Here is a 16,770-nt window from a genome sequence, read left to right on the forward strand (position 1 = left end):
GGGAAAAAAAGCCAAACCAGTCACACAGTACCAGAACTCTCTGTTATTTCACAATTGGATCATAGGGATACCTATGGTATTTGAGAACCTAATTATAGTTATACCTCATGGTGTAATTATAAGCTCCTTTCCTTCCAGACACGAAAATTAAATGGTGAAATTTCTGTGCACATACCCAGCACCCATGTGGAATAAACCCTGCTATTTCCCTACATGAAAAATAAATGTAATTGGGCCAAGTTGACATTTAGAGAGGACACACAGACTACGAGATGGTAAAGTTGTTTATTCCTCCTGCTCAGAAAACAAAACACTGTAATTGTCATTTACACTAGAATGTTGAATGCAAGTAGCTGAGACTTTTCCTAATGATAAAGTCTTTGTAATAATGTTCTTCATCTGTGGAGAGAATTTGTGTTGACAGCTAAAAATTACACATGGGAAACTTGACACGTCTGTTTTCAAAATTTGCACCCAGATATTTGTCCTCTTGTAAAATATACTATTGCATTTTTATTCTTTGAAAATTAAAGCTTTTTCTTTTCTTCTCAAGCTGCAGTCAATAATCCTGCATTTTAAATATAAATTTTAAATGTAAATATGAATTGTTGGGTGTCTCAGATCTTGACAGAAAAATAAAGACTAAAGGAATAAAGGATTACAGATTTGCTTGAGAGCTGAGTTTACCAAACCTCAGGAATGAATTAAATGTGAAGTAAGTTCATTTGTTTCTGTGGTTTAGATTTGGCATCCTTAGCCGCAGAGCCTCTTGGATTCTCTCAGTTTGGGTTTTGGAAATTAAGTTGAGTTGGACTTGTGTTATCTCTTGGATTGCACTGGTGTTCAGAGGGAGATGCAGGGAGGAAGCCCAGGTTAGGCTGACACATCGTCTGCATCCCACGCACACTACAGATGACAGGCACATTTTAGCTGTTTCATACATAAAGGAGACCTGGCTGAATCTGTGCTGGGCGGTGATACTAACAGATATAGGGCCCCAGGGTCTCTTACTATACGCTCAGTACTGTGTGAGTGCTTTCCTTCCATCAGAACAGCCAGAAGAGGTGGTTATTATTACTTACATTTTGAGCTAAGTGGACTGAGGTTAATGCACATTGGGTAAATCGAATGGACTCGAAGTGAGCAAACCAAATTCAGCTCTTCTGATCCAGAACCCGGGAGACTAACCACTGTCCCCGGAGCACCACTGGTCATTCACTTCTGTCCACTTGAAAACTAACTTGACATTCTACATACCAAACCTTTTCTTTTGAATAATAAGTAAAACGGGAAAAGAAAAGTTCCTAAGTTATCATCCCGTTATGAAGAGGGAATTGTTTCTAGACTGAGGCTTCCCTGGTGGCTCAGATGGTGAAGAAAAAATCTGCCTGTAATGCAAAAGACCTGAGTTTGATCCCTGGGTCGGCAAGATCCCCTGGACAGGGAGTGGCTACCCTCTCCAGTATTCTTGCCTAGGAAATCCTATGGACAGAGGAGCCTGGTGAGCTATATTATATAGTCCATGGTGTCACAAAGAGTAGGATATGACTGAGTGACTAACACTTTCACTTTCACACTTAGTATTTTTGAATTTCAGCTCTTTTTAAATGCTATTTATATATTTTATTTATTTGGCTGTTCCAAGTTTTAGTTGTGGCATGCTGGATCTTTAGTTTCAGCATGCAACCTCTTAGTTGCTACATGTGGGATCTAGTTCCCTGGTCAGGGATTGAACCTGGGCCCCCAGCACTGGGAGCATGGAGTCTTGCCACTGAACCACCAGGGGAGTCCCATCAGTTCTTTATTTATGGATAAACTGTATCTTTTTTCTTGTATGCAGAATCCTCTGATGCCTTCTCATTTCCAAAGTCTTTAAATAGGGCAGAAGTCCTGGCCTTCTCTGACCTCTCCCCCTTCTCCTTCCGTCCTGGTTTACTTGGTTGCAGCCACAGTTGCTTCCTCTCTGTTCCTCTAGTTCTCCTGCCCCAGGACACTTGGACTTGCTGTTTTCTCGGCTTACTGCAAGCTTACCCCCAGAGAACCACATGGCTCACTCATTTCCATCAGAGCTGTATTCTGATGTCACCATGTCAGAGTCACCTTCCCTGACCAGCTCACACAGAATAACAACCCTTCTCAGTGCGTTCCCTGTTTCCTTACGCTGCTTTCTTCTCTCCATGGTATTATCACTCTCTCTTTTATTTTCACTTGTTTATTTGTATGTTTGCTGTTTCTAGGCAGGGACTTTGTTTCGTTTATTGCTATATCCATAGCAACTAGACACATGTTTAGCACACAAGCGATGCTCCGTACATATTTATTGAATAAGATAAATGGAAAGTGTGTCAGTCTGTTCACATGCGTGTGCACACACGAATGTGCACAGTCTTGTGCATCGTGTTTTGTAGCCTCCTTAGTATGTTAGGGCTAGTATTCCATTGTATGACTACTTTGTAATTTTCAAAATTATTAGGACTTTTGGTAATGTAAATTGTCTTCCACATCCTCTGGGTAGAAATTACTCGTTTCTTTGGACTTACATGATTCGTTAACCTCAGTTTGTCCTTCTGATAGTAGTTGACTTTGATTTTATTTTTTCCTTTACTTTTAATTCACAGAACCGATTAGTTGCTAACTCCTATTGGATTTCCTCCCTCTCCAATTTAAACATCACTATTCCTTATTCTCATTACTATTAACTTAGCCATTCTTTTGTTTGAAGTCATAATTGTGCCATGTTTTCAGAAATGTTAGAGGAAATGGGCTCTTTAGATGCCAGCATTGGGCTTAATTCCGATTTGTCTCACTTGCATGCAGTTCTCACTGAGGCATAGTTTTGTTGATTATGAAGGTGGTTATGATAATAATTTATTTAGCAGAGTTATTTTCAGGTTTAATTGAAATTAACTCAAGAGCAGTGCCAGGTCATTATTATACACTGATAAATCCAGGTAGATTGGATTACTTGTGTCGTCATCTTTTTTTTTTAACCTCAGAATATAAATGAGTATGGTAGGCATAATCCTAAAGATGTCCTCCCAGGTTTCCTGTCATTTGATTGTTCAGTCAGCACTAATCCAAGTACAACTGTGAAGGAATAGCATTCTGTAAGGTAGGGAGAGTAGCCTCAATTGTCCAGGGGGCAGAATTCAGCACTAAATAATTTTTTGTTGAAGTATATTTATTTTACAATGTTGTGTTAGTTTCAGATGTATAGCAAAGAGATGCAGTTATACATATGTTAATATATATTCTTCTTCAGATTCTTTTCCATAATAGGTTATTGTAAGATATTGAATGTAGTTACCTCTGCTCTCTATTCCTTTTTGTAAAGCAGTTCTTTTGTTCCATTTTTTAAAGATTCCACTTATAAGTGCCTATCAAATGATAGTTTGTCTTCCTCTGACTTAGTTCACTTAGTGTGATAATCTCTAGGTCCATACATGTTGTTGCAAATAACATTATTTCATTCTTTTTTATGGCTCAGTAGTATTCCATTTGTATATGTCCCATGTCTTCTTTATCCATCATGTCAGTGGACATTTATGTTGCTTCCATGTCTTGACTGTTGTAACTAGTGCAGCTGTGAACATGGGGTGTATGTATCTTTTTGAATTAAGAGTTTTTGTCTTTTCTGAATATATACTCAGGAGTGGGGTTGCTGGATCATATGGTAGCTCTATTTTTAGTTCTTTGTGGAATCTTCATACTATTCTACATAGTAGCTGCAGCAGTTTACTTTCCAGGTGGGCAAACTTTAAGTAATTACTTCAGCCTTTATGAATGGAAGACTCAGAGAGATGGGGCAGAAGGAGGAGGCAGGAGGAGAGGCAAGGCAGGAGGGCAGCTGAGAGGGACCTGACCCGCCATTGCTGACTTTGTGTGAGGCACCAAGCCAAGTGGTCTCCAGAAGTTGAGAACAATCCCTGGCCCATGGCCAGGAAGGAAATGGGGATCTCACTCCTGTAACCACAGAATGAAGTCTGCCCACAATCTGAATGAGCTCATCCTCAGAGATTCCAGAGGGGAGCACAGCCCTGCCGCCATCAGGATTTCTGCCTGTGAACCCTGGGGTAGACACCCAGCCGAGCCACACGCTGCCCCGCCTTCTGATCCACAGAAGCTGTGAGATGACAGATAGGTGTTGTTTCAGGCTGCTGAATTTGTTGTGGCAGCAGTAGAAAACTAGCATTGTGAGTTTGAGAAATAAGGCCAGTATTGGAAGGAGGTTTGGCCACAGCTGCTGTAATCTTTAGCTGTAGCATTTCTGAATGAACATTGCCTCAGTGTTTTCTCCTTCCAGAGGATTATCTGCTGGAAAGGCTGTGACACTTCCATGGAATCAGTGAGTGCATCCTTTCTCATGATCAGTGCTGGAGATAGAAGGACACTCATGCCTTCTAATCGTCTGTCCTTTTTTGTCAGCTTTTTCATCATGTTCCTTTCTCATGACCAGTATACTGTGTGTTCTTGGATTAAAGTTTAAATTCTACAGTTGATGCCCACCTTTTCAGAAAATAAGTTTGGGCTTCTGGCTGAAATTTAAAAAGTGGACCTTAGGATTATTCCTGGATTTTAGGATTATTCTTGTAGATAATCTGAAATTCCTGGATTTTTGTAATACCTTTATTTACTTAGCTCTCCTTCTTTCCATGTCCATTACCTTTCTTTACTGAGCTTGGGTCTATAAGAAGAGAAAAGAACTTGCATTTTGGGATGACTGGGCCCTTCTGACTTCGCTGCGCAGCTCTGGGACTCTGTGTCTGGCAGCCCTTAGAATGCATGATTCTTATTCATCCTTCAATATAATCATGTGTTAGTTCATGCCTGGGCCTTAGGGGCAGCTCTTGGCAGTTAAATCCTTACCTGTCATATCTTAGTCTCTTTAATAACATGCATGCAAAACTGTTTTTACAGATGATTATTTTCATCCATGTAATACTGATTTCTGTCAGCTTTATTTTTTTACCTTAATTCTTAAAACTCTTAAGTTACAAAAGTATTATGTGCTCATTGTAATGCAAATAATATCATAGTATTAAAAAATTAAAACCATTCCCTATTCTTTTCCCACTCTTTTCCCCTTCCAAATCCTCTGTAATTAACACAATTAAAGATTATTTGAATATCCTCCTAGACATATGCAACATTCATACAGATAATGCAAATCCAGAATTTTTTATTAATTTACAGAAACACTGTTGTACTGTTGGTTTTCTTGGAAGCTCCCTTTTTTTCCTTCTCCATTGTGTCATGAAACATCTTTCCATGTTTGTTTACAGTTGACTGTTGAACAACATGGGTTTGAACTGCATAGGTCCACTTACACAGGAACCATAGGAACTTTTTTCACTAAATATGTACCACACTGTTTACATGATCCTCTGTTGACTGAATCCTTGGATGCAGAACCACAGATCCCAAGGGCTGAATGTGAGTTATATGCAGATTTTTAAATGTGCAGGGGATTGGTGCCTCTAACCTTCCCACCTCCATCTTGCTCAAGGGTCAACTGTATATAGAGCTCTCAGGTCTGATAATGACTCTACAGTGTCCTATTGGAAGGAAGTGGCAACCCAATCCAGTATTCTTCCCTGGGGAATCCCAAGGACAGAGGAGCCTTGTGAGCTACAGTCTGTGGGGTCGCAGAGTCAGACATAATTGAGTGCGCACACGCACACACAGTGTTCTGTTGGACGTGTGTGTGTGCGTGTGTGTGTGTGAGAGTCGCTCAGTCATGTCTGACTCCATGGACTGTAGCCCGCCAGGCTCCTCTGTCCATGGGATTCTTCTCCAGCTATTGGACATATATGCTGTATTTTTTATATTTATGTGGTTTCTAATTATTCATTACCTCTGAAATGTTGCCATGAGCATTTAGGTTCATAGATCATTTTTTTGTAGAATCTTATGGGTAGAGTTAAAAGCTAGTAAGGTATGTGTATTTAAAGTGTTGATAGATACTGCTAAGCTTTCTTTCAGTAAGGTGTATTGATTTACACTCCTGCCCATGATGTAGTAGACTCTTTGAAGGACACCTAAGAAACTTGGTAATAGTAGATTTTAAGAGGAGGAACTGGTGTCTAGGGTACAGGAGACAGATGCAAACTAAATTAAAAAAAAAAAAGTTTTATTTATTTATTTTTGGCTGCTTTGGGTCTTAGTTGCAGCACACAGGCTTAGTTGTTCCACAGCATGTGGGGTCTTAGTTCACCAACCAGGAACTGAACTCATGTCCTCTACATTGGAAGGTAGATTCTTAACCGTTGGTCACTAGGGAAGTCCTGAGACTTAATTTTTAGAACAGGTTCTTTTGTATCTTTTAAATGTTGTGCTTTGGGCATGCATCATCTCTTCAGAGAAAAACAGCAGTGGCCATACCATTGCATTTCCTCTGGTCCCACACCTTACAGGTATTCTGCCTCACCAGTCTCTTTAGTGATATTTGAAATAAAAGATCTCATTTAAATGTATATTTCTTTGATGATTAGAAAGGGTGATTTAGTTTCATTTTATTGAATTTTAATTAAAATTGTTTTAAGTAAGGAATACATTCTCACCATAAGAGCAAATAACCCAGACATTGAAGATAAAGCCTTAATCGCCCATCTCTGCTCCTTGGTGGTACTGCCATGCTTGCTGTTCCCGGCAGAGCTGCTAGGCTGCCAGTTGGGGTGTAACTTTGTAGGATTAGTCTCTGCATTTAATATGTCATTTTGTTTTGTGTGTGTTTCTGTTCAACATAAAGGTACTTAGGGCATATGTAGACTCCACAGGCTGAGGCACTGGGCCAGCAGGTGTGAGCACTGGGTCCCTTCCCTCTATACGTGTTTGTGCTGTGGGGGACACCGAGAACTTACTGAACTTCAGACTTTTGATCTCCTTTCTTCTTGAAAACTTGAGATAATGTATACAGTCCTCTGCATATAAGAACAAAGAATGAGTGTGTTTTTATCTCCAAAATCATATTTGAAAGGAAGTCAAATGTGTAGTTGAAAAGCCTTTGACATTCACATGGCTCATTTCACAAAAATATAATTCTTTGAACTTAATTTATCATTGGTTACCAAGCTTGGTTATATTTTTACTTTTTCTAGGAATTGAACAGCAGGGAGAAGATGTACTAAAGGTAAATTTTTGCAGAACTAACTTTTCCCTTTTATACTAATCATACTAGCTTTTACTTTCCTCCCAAAGTCTCCCAGTTCTTCCATTTAACCTTTGATGTGTGATCTGTCCTCTAATATTTTTATACAGATGATACTTTCAGGTTCCTGCCAGAAAAATTCCAGGAAGACTCTTTTTATCTTGCCTTCCAGGTCTCCTCCATCCCCCCTCCCTCCTCCTAATCCACTCTGTGTTCCCACAATATCTCCTCTTCACTCTCCCACGAACCCCTTTGGACTCTCCATCAAGAGCAGGTCTTCTCACTGAGGTCCCCCATCACCCCAGGATCCTTTGTCCTCCTGTCTTCTGCCACCACTGTCCTGAGGTCTCTGCTTTCAGGTCTCATGTTTCAGGGCCCTGCCAGGCAACATGATGAATCCCTGCTCTCTTTAGCGGACCAATAGACCACAACTCTTTGGTTATTCATCTCCTGTTTGACTTCCTAACCCATTTCCTTCGATGACTATTACAATGGCTTTTCACAGTTTTCCAGTCTCAGTCTAGTGTCCTCACTCTCTAAGGATGACATCATCTCCTTTTTTTTAATTGAAAGGATGTAGGTCAGGGATCACAGACTCAACTGCCCAGAGAGGCTTCTGAATTACTGAAATGAAAGAGGAGATGGGCAGGTGACAACCGCGTTAGTTGTCCTGTGGAAGCCTGGCCCTGTGTTGCCCATCTTTCTCTTTTCTGTAGAAAAATCAAGAGTCTGGTTTTCTAGGTGAAATCTCTACAATTTAAGTCATATTTTTAAAAAATTTTTTGGAGGCTGAAAAAGCACATCTGACAGCTGGTCGTCTTTACTCTCAAGCTTCATTTTCTTTTTCTGCCTTAACATATTTCTGTCTTTTCATTTGCCTCTCTGTCTCTTTTTTTTTGTCTCCAGGGTCACTTGTTTTCTTTCTTGAGTATTCAGTTGTTTCCTCACCATCACCTTTTTTTTTTAAAGCTTTTTATATTTTATTAGAATATAGCCGATTAACAATATTGTGATAGTTTCAGGTGGACATCCAGAGGGACTCAGCCATATGTATACATGTATCCATTCTCCCCCGAGCTCCCCTCCCAACCAGGCTGGCACATAACATTGAGCAGAATTCCATGTTTTCTACAGTCTGTCTTTGTTGGTTATCTATTTTAAACATAGCCATGTACACATGATCATCCCAAACTCCCTAACTATCCCTTTCCCCCATCCTTCCCCTGGCAGCCATAAGTTCATTCTCCAAGTCTGAGTTTGTTTCTGTTTTTTCTGTAAGTTCATTTGTGTCATTTCTTTTTTGATTCCACGTGTAACTTAACTCCATATCACCTCTGATCTGCACAAGGACCTTCAGAAGGTCCCCCTTCCAGAAGAACAAATAATTCTTCAGTGCTCTTGTCTATATCCCATCTTTTCTTTCTTCTTTTTGAGTTTGTTGAACAAGTGGTGACATTCATTGCTTTTACCTCCTCACTCACTTCTTTAACCTCTCCCATCTGTCTGTCGTCTTCATGATTCCTGTGAAGCTCTTTCATCTTTGGATTCAACGATCTGTACTAACCTGAGTATTCTTCTCTAAACAATGCTGCTTCATCTGTTTTCACTAGCCCACCTTGCTACACCCTAAACATATTACCTCTCTGAGGTTTTCTCACTGGCCCGCTCTCAACACTTCTATTGGTTCTGTAGCCCACAGTTTGTAATGTGCCGGTCCATCAGATTCAACATATTCCAATAGAATTTATTATATCACTTCTCTCCCACCCGCAGCTCTTTGAACTGATTTCTATCAGTATTAATGGCACCATTATTTTTCCCAGACATTTAGCTTCAAACTTTGCTGCTATGTTTGAGTTCTCCTCCATCTTTTCTCTTAGGTTATAGTAATATTTTCTCCATACATAATATAACTGATATTTATGTCTTCTTCCCTTTTACTTGACTAAATTAGGATAGAGGTGATCTCCTCCTGCCTCCGCGCGTCCATGTTAATTTATATAAAATGAAACTCTGACCATGCCACTCATTGGCTCAGAAAACCTGTTTTTTGCCAAATCTAGTCCCGTCTTTTGACTACCGCTAATCAAAGGCTTTTAGAATCTAGCCACCTCTCTCACTGTCCTTTCATTCCATCCAGTCAGAACTACTGCCATTCTCTGACCCCCCATGCTCTTGTTTTCTCTGAAATTCTGTCTCCTTTGTTTCTTCTACTCCTTTCTGTGGTCTGTTAAACTTCTACACATTGTGTAAACTTTCATCCTACCCATCATCTTCTTTTTTAAAAAGTGCCCCCATAACTACCCTTAACTCTAAGTTACTTGCCCCACCTGATTTTTTTCCTACCATTTTATCTGCCCCTCTCATGTTACATTACATTACGGATAATTAGTGTACTTCTCTTCCCTCCTAATGGACTATAAACTTCTTTTTAAAGACTGTGCTTTACTGTTAAGTTTTCACTCCCTGCAGCACGTAGCCCAGTGGTAGGTACTGAATATGTATTTTAAATGAGAACTTTGGGGTTATTACTAATTAAAACATAGACCATTGAATGCCCCCCTCCCCACTGAAATTCAGCAGATAATTCGTGAAGTGTCTGTGCTAAATAAACATCATGCTTGACACACGATAGGCTCTTTGTGAAAGTAAACAGAAGTTGCTGCCCGTCACTTGAATGCTTCCTAGACGGGCAAGTAGATTAGTTCTGTGGCTGTTCAAGGAGAGCTGATTCTGCCTACTGTTTGCAAAATATGGAAGATACATTATCACACAGCAGGGGTAGTTTTTGTTCAGAAGTGCCGTTTAAACAGAAATTGGCAAGAACTCAACAATTTAGAGTAGTCACTTAGTTGGGGAAGAAAAGAGGGGACACTTCAAGGTTGAGCTTTAATTTTGAGGAGGAGACTTTCACTTTAATTAGAGGTAATCATGATTTAAAAAGGATAATAATGACAGCTTTTTTTGTTTGTTTGTTTGAGAGCTTACCGTGTGCTGGCTTCTTTTTCTCAATGAACTCAAAGAATCTCCCACAGTAGTTGTGAAGTTGTGCATGTATGCATGCTCAGTCGTGTTTGACTCTTTAGCGACCCCATGGCCTGCAGCCCACTAGCCTCCTCTGTCCATGGGATTATTCCAGGCAAGGATACTGGAGTGCATTGCCATTTCCTCCTCCAGGGGGTCTTTCCCTCCCAGGGATCAAACCTGCATGTCCTATGTCGGCAGGTAGATTCTTTTTTTTTTTTTTAATTTTTTTTATTAGTTGGAGGCTAATTACTTCACAACATTTCAGTGGGTTTTGTCATACATTGATATGAATCAGCCATAGATTTACACTTATTCCCCATCCCGATCCCCCCTCCCATCTCCCTCTCCACCCGATTCCTCTGGGTCTTCCCAGTGCACCAGGCCGGAGCACTTGTCTCATGCATCCCACCTGGGCTGGTGATCTGTTTCACCATAGATAGTATACATGCTGTTCTTTTGAAACATCCCACCCTCACCTTCTCCCACAGAGTTCAAAAGTCTGTTCTGTATTTCTGTGTCTCTTTTTCTGTTTTGCATATAGGGTTATCGTTACCATCTTTCTAAATTCCATATATATGTGTTAGTATGCTGTAATGTTCTTTATCTTTCTGGCTTACTTCACTCTGTATAAGGGGCTCCAGTTTCATCCATCTCATTAGGACTGGTTCAAATGAATTCTTTTTGACGGCTGAGTAAAATTCCATGGTGTATATGTACCACAGGTAGATTCTTTACTACTGAGCCACCTGGGAAACCCAGTTGTAAAGCATTATCTCCATTTCACACATAGGACGCTGAAGCACAGAGACACGAGCTGGTTAAAGGCCTCACAGCTGGAGAGTGGTGGAGCTGGGATTCAGTCCAACAGTCTGTTCTAGAGCCGCGCACCCCCAGCCCCCGCCCACCTCATGCTGGTTTTCTTCATTGTACCATGTGATACCTGAATCTACCTAATTATCAACAAAGGGCAGGAAAAAATTAACCAACTTGAATGTTTAAAGTGAACTGGATCATGTTAAAATTGAACTTGGGAATAAAATCAGACTGTGGGACACTCTACAGGACAAACAACCCAGTTTCTTCAATAAATAACTTATCAGGAGAAAGTACAGAGATGAAGGAGGGAACCTATAGATTAAAAATTCTTAGGGAAAGCTTCATAGGAAATGTCTGTACCTGTCCTCAATTTTGTTACAAAACCTACAATGGCTCTTAAAAAGTAGTCTTTAAAAAAATGCACACCTCCCCAAATTCTTAACAAACCTATCAACCAACCACCATGGTGGACTCTGAGGAGTTCCTAATGCAAACAAAGAAATAGTCTTTTAAAATATGACTTCTTTGAGACAGTTGGAAATATGATTAACTGGAAATGTGGTGGTATTGAAATAGAAATTCCTCTTCCTAACAATAAAAAGTATTGCTAATTTTGGGGGATGTGATAATAGTTTTATAGTTATATTATCTTTTAGAGATGCAATAATATCCATGGATGAAATGTTAGAATTTCTGGGATTTGCTTCAAGGTAATATGGAATTATGGGTGGAAGAGAGTGTAGATAGAATGGGATTGGCTGTGGGTTGTGATTGTTGAAGCTGGTAATGGGCACCTGGCACTCATTGGATTGATCTGCTTATGTTTTTATATCTTTGAAAATTTCCATAATAAAAGTTGGAGGGGGGAAGTGAGCAGGTAAATTCAACGTATGGTACTATTTCTGTGTCCAAGGAGTTGTTTAGTCTTCTTCAGGATTTATCCTGACTCAGTATTCAGACCAAGTAGAATCAGACACTGATTCAAACCCAAGATAAAGTTTTTATCTCTTGATCATTATGGAGAAACTCCAAATTAAAAAAAAAATTAAGGGCATTAGAAAAATAGTAAAATTTGCCTTCAATCTGGCTTTTATTTCTTCTTAAGAGAGGACACTGAACAGACTCACAGTTGCTTCCAAAAAGCTGAAGCCTATCCTCACATCACGAAGGAGAGTTGTTAGGGTCTGATGGGAAAGAGGAATCAGTTACGGCTGGTCAGGCAGCTGAGCATATGTAACAAGAGTAGGATCAGAAGGTTTTTTTTTTTCTTCATGTTTTCTGGGTCTTTGGGGTTCCCTCATAGCTCAGTTGGTAAAGAATCCGCCTGCAAAGCAGGAGACCCCAGTTCACTTCCTGGATCGGGAAGATCCACTGGAGAAAGGATAGGCTACCCACTCTAGTATTCTTGGGCTTCCCTTGTGGCTCAGCTGGTAAAGAATCCACCTGCAATGTGGAGACCTGGGTTCGATCCCTGGGTTGGGAGGATCCCCTGCAGAAGGGAAAGGCTACCCACTCCAGTATTCTGGTCTGCAGAATTCCATGGACCATATAGTCCATGGGGTTGCAAAGAGTCGAACACCACTGAGCGGCTTTCACTTTTTGGGTCTTGGGCAGGTTTCATTCTTTCTCTTAGAAAGCATTTCTATATTTTTTTATTGCTGACTGTTAAAAATCAAGGTTTTTAAGGAAAATGTTCTTTTTCTAATAATGACATGTTGCTCAAAGTGGTTTCTGACATCTTGATTCTGACTGTGAATTATGCTTCCTCACTCATTTCTGTAGAATATCAAGCTGACAGCATCATGCCTGTCTTTACTGAGCCCTCTCATTCAGCTTTCTAAACATGTTAAGGGGTGAGGAGTGGTGGCCGAGGGGCCTCAGTTTGCTCTGGAAGCAGGTGTGATGCTAGGATGTTCTCTGCTCACTGATGGTGTGTGGGTGTGGTGGGTCACACAGCCGCACAGCCTTTCCCCAGCAGCCTTCAGCATCCTTTGGTTCCTGGCCTCTGATTCTCATGCCTCCCTCCCCAGGACCCCTTCCTTCTCCCAGGCCCATCCTTCCTTCCTAAGGTCTTCTTTAAAGTTTTTATTGGAGTATAATTGCTTTACAATGTTGTGTTTCTGTTGTAGAGCAAGTAAATGAGCTGTATGTTTACATATAGTAGTGGTGGCTTAGCTGCTAAGTCATGTCCGACTCTTTGAGACCTCATGGACTGTGGCCCGCCAGGCTCCTCTGTCCATGGGATTATCTCAGGCAAGAATACTCGAGTCGGTTGCCGTGCCCCACTCCAGGGGATCTTCCTAACCCAGGGATCAAATCCACGTCTCCTGCATTGCAGTTGGATTCTTTACCAACTGACCCGTGCCCCCTCTTTTTTGAATTTCCTTCCCATTTAATCCTCACAGAGCGCTGAGTAGGATTCCCTGAGCTATGAAGTTGGTTCTCTTTAGTTACCTATTTTATGCATAGTATTAATAGTGTATATATGTTAATCCCAGTCTCTCAGTTTATTCTGTCCCTCCTTCCCTCCTTGGTATCCATACATATTGTTCTCTACTGTCTGTCTGTATTTTTGTTTGCAAGTAAAATTCTTCAGTGGCTTTGTTATCACGACTGGTTTTTGCAGTGCTGGCACCCTTTTGTCTTTAGGTATTCTCCCTGGCACTTCGCAAAAGCCATCTCGTCAGTGACCACTTACAAACTGATGAGACCCAACCACAGATGAACCCAGGCTTCTTTCTTGAACTCCACACCTGTTCTGCCAACTACATTGTATGTATTTACCCTGTGGCTCGATGGGCATTGCAGTTGCAGCATGATCAGAATTTAATTGTCATCCCCCATGTGACACACACACATGCACTCACTTTGTTTTCTATTCTCTTCTGCATTCTGTCACCATACATCAGAAACCACAGAGCCGTCGTTGACCCCGCTCCTCAATCCCTTGATAAGTCTCCTAAAGCTTCTCTCACCTTCCCACTCCCCTCCATTTTCTCTGCTAGTTCACGCCTTTGGAAGCCAGTTGTTGCATCCTTGCTTCCAAATTTGATATTGTTTCCAGAATGATCTTTTAAAAATGAAATTTGATTATGTTTTTCTCTTGCTTTAAAGCCTTTTGCACTTGTCTCTGAAACTTTGTTAGGAAACTGCTGTCACTAAATTTGTAAGCATCTCTTCCCATCTGTGTATATTTATTATAATTAATATACACATTGTTGTATGAATATATTAGATATTATAAACACATAGCAGTAGGAATTAATAGGATATAATGTTTTAAAGTAAATACTCTGTTTTTAAAATTGTTGGCTCTTATTTTTTCTCCCTCTGAATCAATAATAATTTTAGTGAGAATAATGCTTCTTTATTGAAAAAAAAAATCTATTTCTACTTTGTTGTACAGTAATTTTAACATCTGTTTCAAAGTTCAGTTTATTTATATAATTATAAATTTTTAAGTTGTCATCATTGAAAAAGTTAATTCATATGGTACATATAGATCCAAATGGGAGACATGCAATGACTACTACTTGTTCATTTTTAATCCATCAGCTCCAGAAAAGTTTGGTTGAAGTCAGCCAGTCAGTTGCAGTCTAGTGTAGTATTCTGAGGGGTTAAGACTAGAATCCTGACTTGGCTGTTTACTAAATTAGGTACTTTGCTTAATCTGTATCTTAGTTTTTGTATCTGTGAAATGAGGAAATAATAGTTTTTTCATCTGGGATAGATTGAATGATTAACACACATCAAGCACTGATGCCTGATCCATAAACAGTAAGCCATCAATAAGTGGTAGCTATTATCTTCTTCTTTAATGTTAATGAGTTATGTTAAAAAAGAATGGGAATATGCCTCAGTTTCCTACTTTTAGTAGGGCTTTAAAAATTAAAACTCTGAATTTTGTACTTTAAGACAAGATTAGACAGATTGTTTCTTTTGATATGTGTAAAATGGTAACTCAAGGCTGCTTAATATACATTTTTGGTTACCATTTTGAATGAAAATTTCCCATGTTTTAATTTATATTTTTCTCCTATGAGATTGGGGCTTAAATTTGTTTTTCCTTAGAAGTATAAACACTTAAATAAATAAATAAATAAAGCTGTATTTTATATCATCTATAGTAGTCGTTTCTTTTAACCAATATGGCATTTGTACTAGCATCTCTAATAAGAGGATGCCTATAATGTTATTCTTTCCATCTGATTGATGAGGAAAGTTGAGGCTTACTTAGGTTAAGTAACTTGACCAAAATCATATAGATAAAAAGTTATGGACATGAAATATTAAAACCCAGGCTGATCTATTCCAAAGTCTACACTTTTAGTCATCATGCTCTGCTCCCTTTGACAGAAATAATATATGATCTTTATTGTAAAATTATACAATCAAAAAGGAGAATAAAGTTATATTTATCTGATATTCCACTGCTGTCAGCATGTTAGTCTGTGATAGCATATCGCAGAGGAAGAGAGAAGACCTATCACAGACAGACTCTGGGAGTAGGAGAGGGTTTTTTAAAAAATATATTTATTTGTTTGTTATTCAACTGTGCCAGGTCTTAGTTGTGGCATGTGGGATCCTCAGTCTCCATTGCAGCATGCGGGATCTTTAGTTGTGGCAAGCAAACTCTTAGTTGTGGCATTTGGGATCTAGTTTCCTGACCAGGGGTCTAACCTGGGTTCCTTGCATTGGAAGCTTGAAGTCTTAGCCACCGAACCACCAGCGAGAAGTCATAAAAAAACATGTGAACACCTGTCCCTTCATTTGCCACTGTGTGTGTGTACGTGTGTGACTCTTGACAAGCCCACGTATTGTAGCCCGCCAGGCTCCTCTGTCCATGGAATTTCCCAGGCAAGAATACTGGAGTGAGTTGCAATTTTCCTCCTCCAGGGAATCTTTCCTACCCAGGGGTCAAACTTGCGTCTCCTACTTTGGCAAGCGGATTCTTTACCAGTGTTCTACCTGGGAAACCCTTGTCACTATACCCCGCTTCCCATTTCTCTCTGGTGAAAGATATGTGACTGGTGGTAGACTTTTGCAGGGTCAGTGATGAAGAGGAAGAACAAAATAGTGAAAACCATAGATGATTATCCTTCCTGATTGTTCACCCTGTGTACCTGCGTATTTACAAAAATCAATTAATGTATCATGAAGGTCCTTGGTGTCGTTAACCATTGGTAACCATAGCCCTCTAACCTTGGCTTGCTTGGTGTTCTGTCTGATGGATGTACTTCAGTGTAGCTATTGCTAGACACAATTAAATTATTGCTATTTTTCTTATGAAGATTATAAATAATATTGTGAAAATTAGATACAAAAATTTTTGCTCACTTGTTGAAACATTTAGTTTAGCTTAGTTAGTATGGAGTGCTGGATCAAAGACTGTTAAATTTTTAAGGCTTATGATAACCATTGCCAGTTGTCAATATTCCCTAGGAAAAATCATCTCCCAATTTGGCTCCCGTTAAAATGAGAAAGAGGAAAGGAGAGGAAAAGAAAGGGAACAGTATTTTAATGGCATGAAGAAGATGGAAAAGTCAGGGTGTCAGCCTTGGATAGTGTGATTTGAAGGAAGTGGGGTTGCCTTTTTGTGGACTGGAACCTCTCATGATAGAGGTGAACTGCATATTGCTCCCTGTATTTGTTTTCTTTTTTATTGAATGTTAGGGGTACGTGAGGACTGGAGCACTAAATGTTTTCTCCTATGTCCTTTTTTAGAGTTGCTATGGATTCTCTTTTGAGATTTAGAAAATTTATAGGTCATTGTGTCTTTC

At 39.8% G+C, this 16,770-nt stretch overlaps 1 protein-coding gene across 17 annotated transcripts in view; it reads left to right on the forward strand.

Moving 5' to 3' along the window:
- Positions 1 to 16,770, forward strand: part of PPFIBP1 (PPFIA binding protein 1) — a 196,886-nt gene that overhangs the window by 36,193 nt on the left and 143,923 nt on the right. The window contains exon 2 of one of the 17 annotated variants that reach the window (XM_043881928.1): positions 7,098 to 7,129. The exons of 14 other annotated variants lie outside the window; for them this stretch is intronic. The gene's annotated coding sequence lies outside the window, so the exon portion shown is untranslated. Of the gene's footprint in view, positions 1 to 7,097; positions 7,130 to 13,639; positions 13,763 to 16,770 lie in introns of those variants that run through there. 2 more of the 17 variants (XM_043881927.1, XM_043881932.1) reach the window with 2 other exon arrangements.

The sequence above is a fragment of the Cervus elaphus genome, chromosome 22 (genome assembly GCF_910594005.1).
Source record: "Cervus elaphus chromosome 22, mCerEla1.1, whole genome shotgun sequence".
Lineage (NCBI taxonomy): Eukaryota > Metazoa > Chordata > Mammalia > Artiodactyla > Cervidae > Cervus > Cervus elaphus.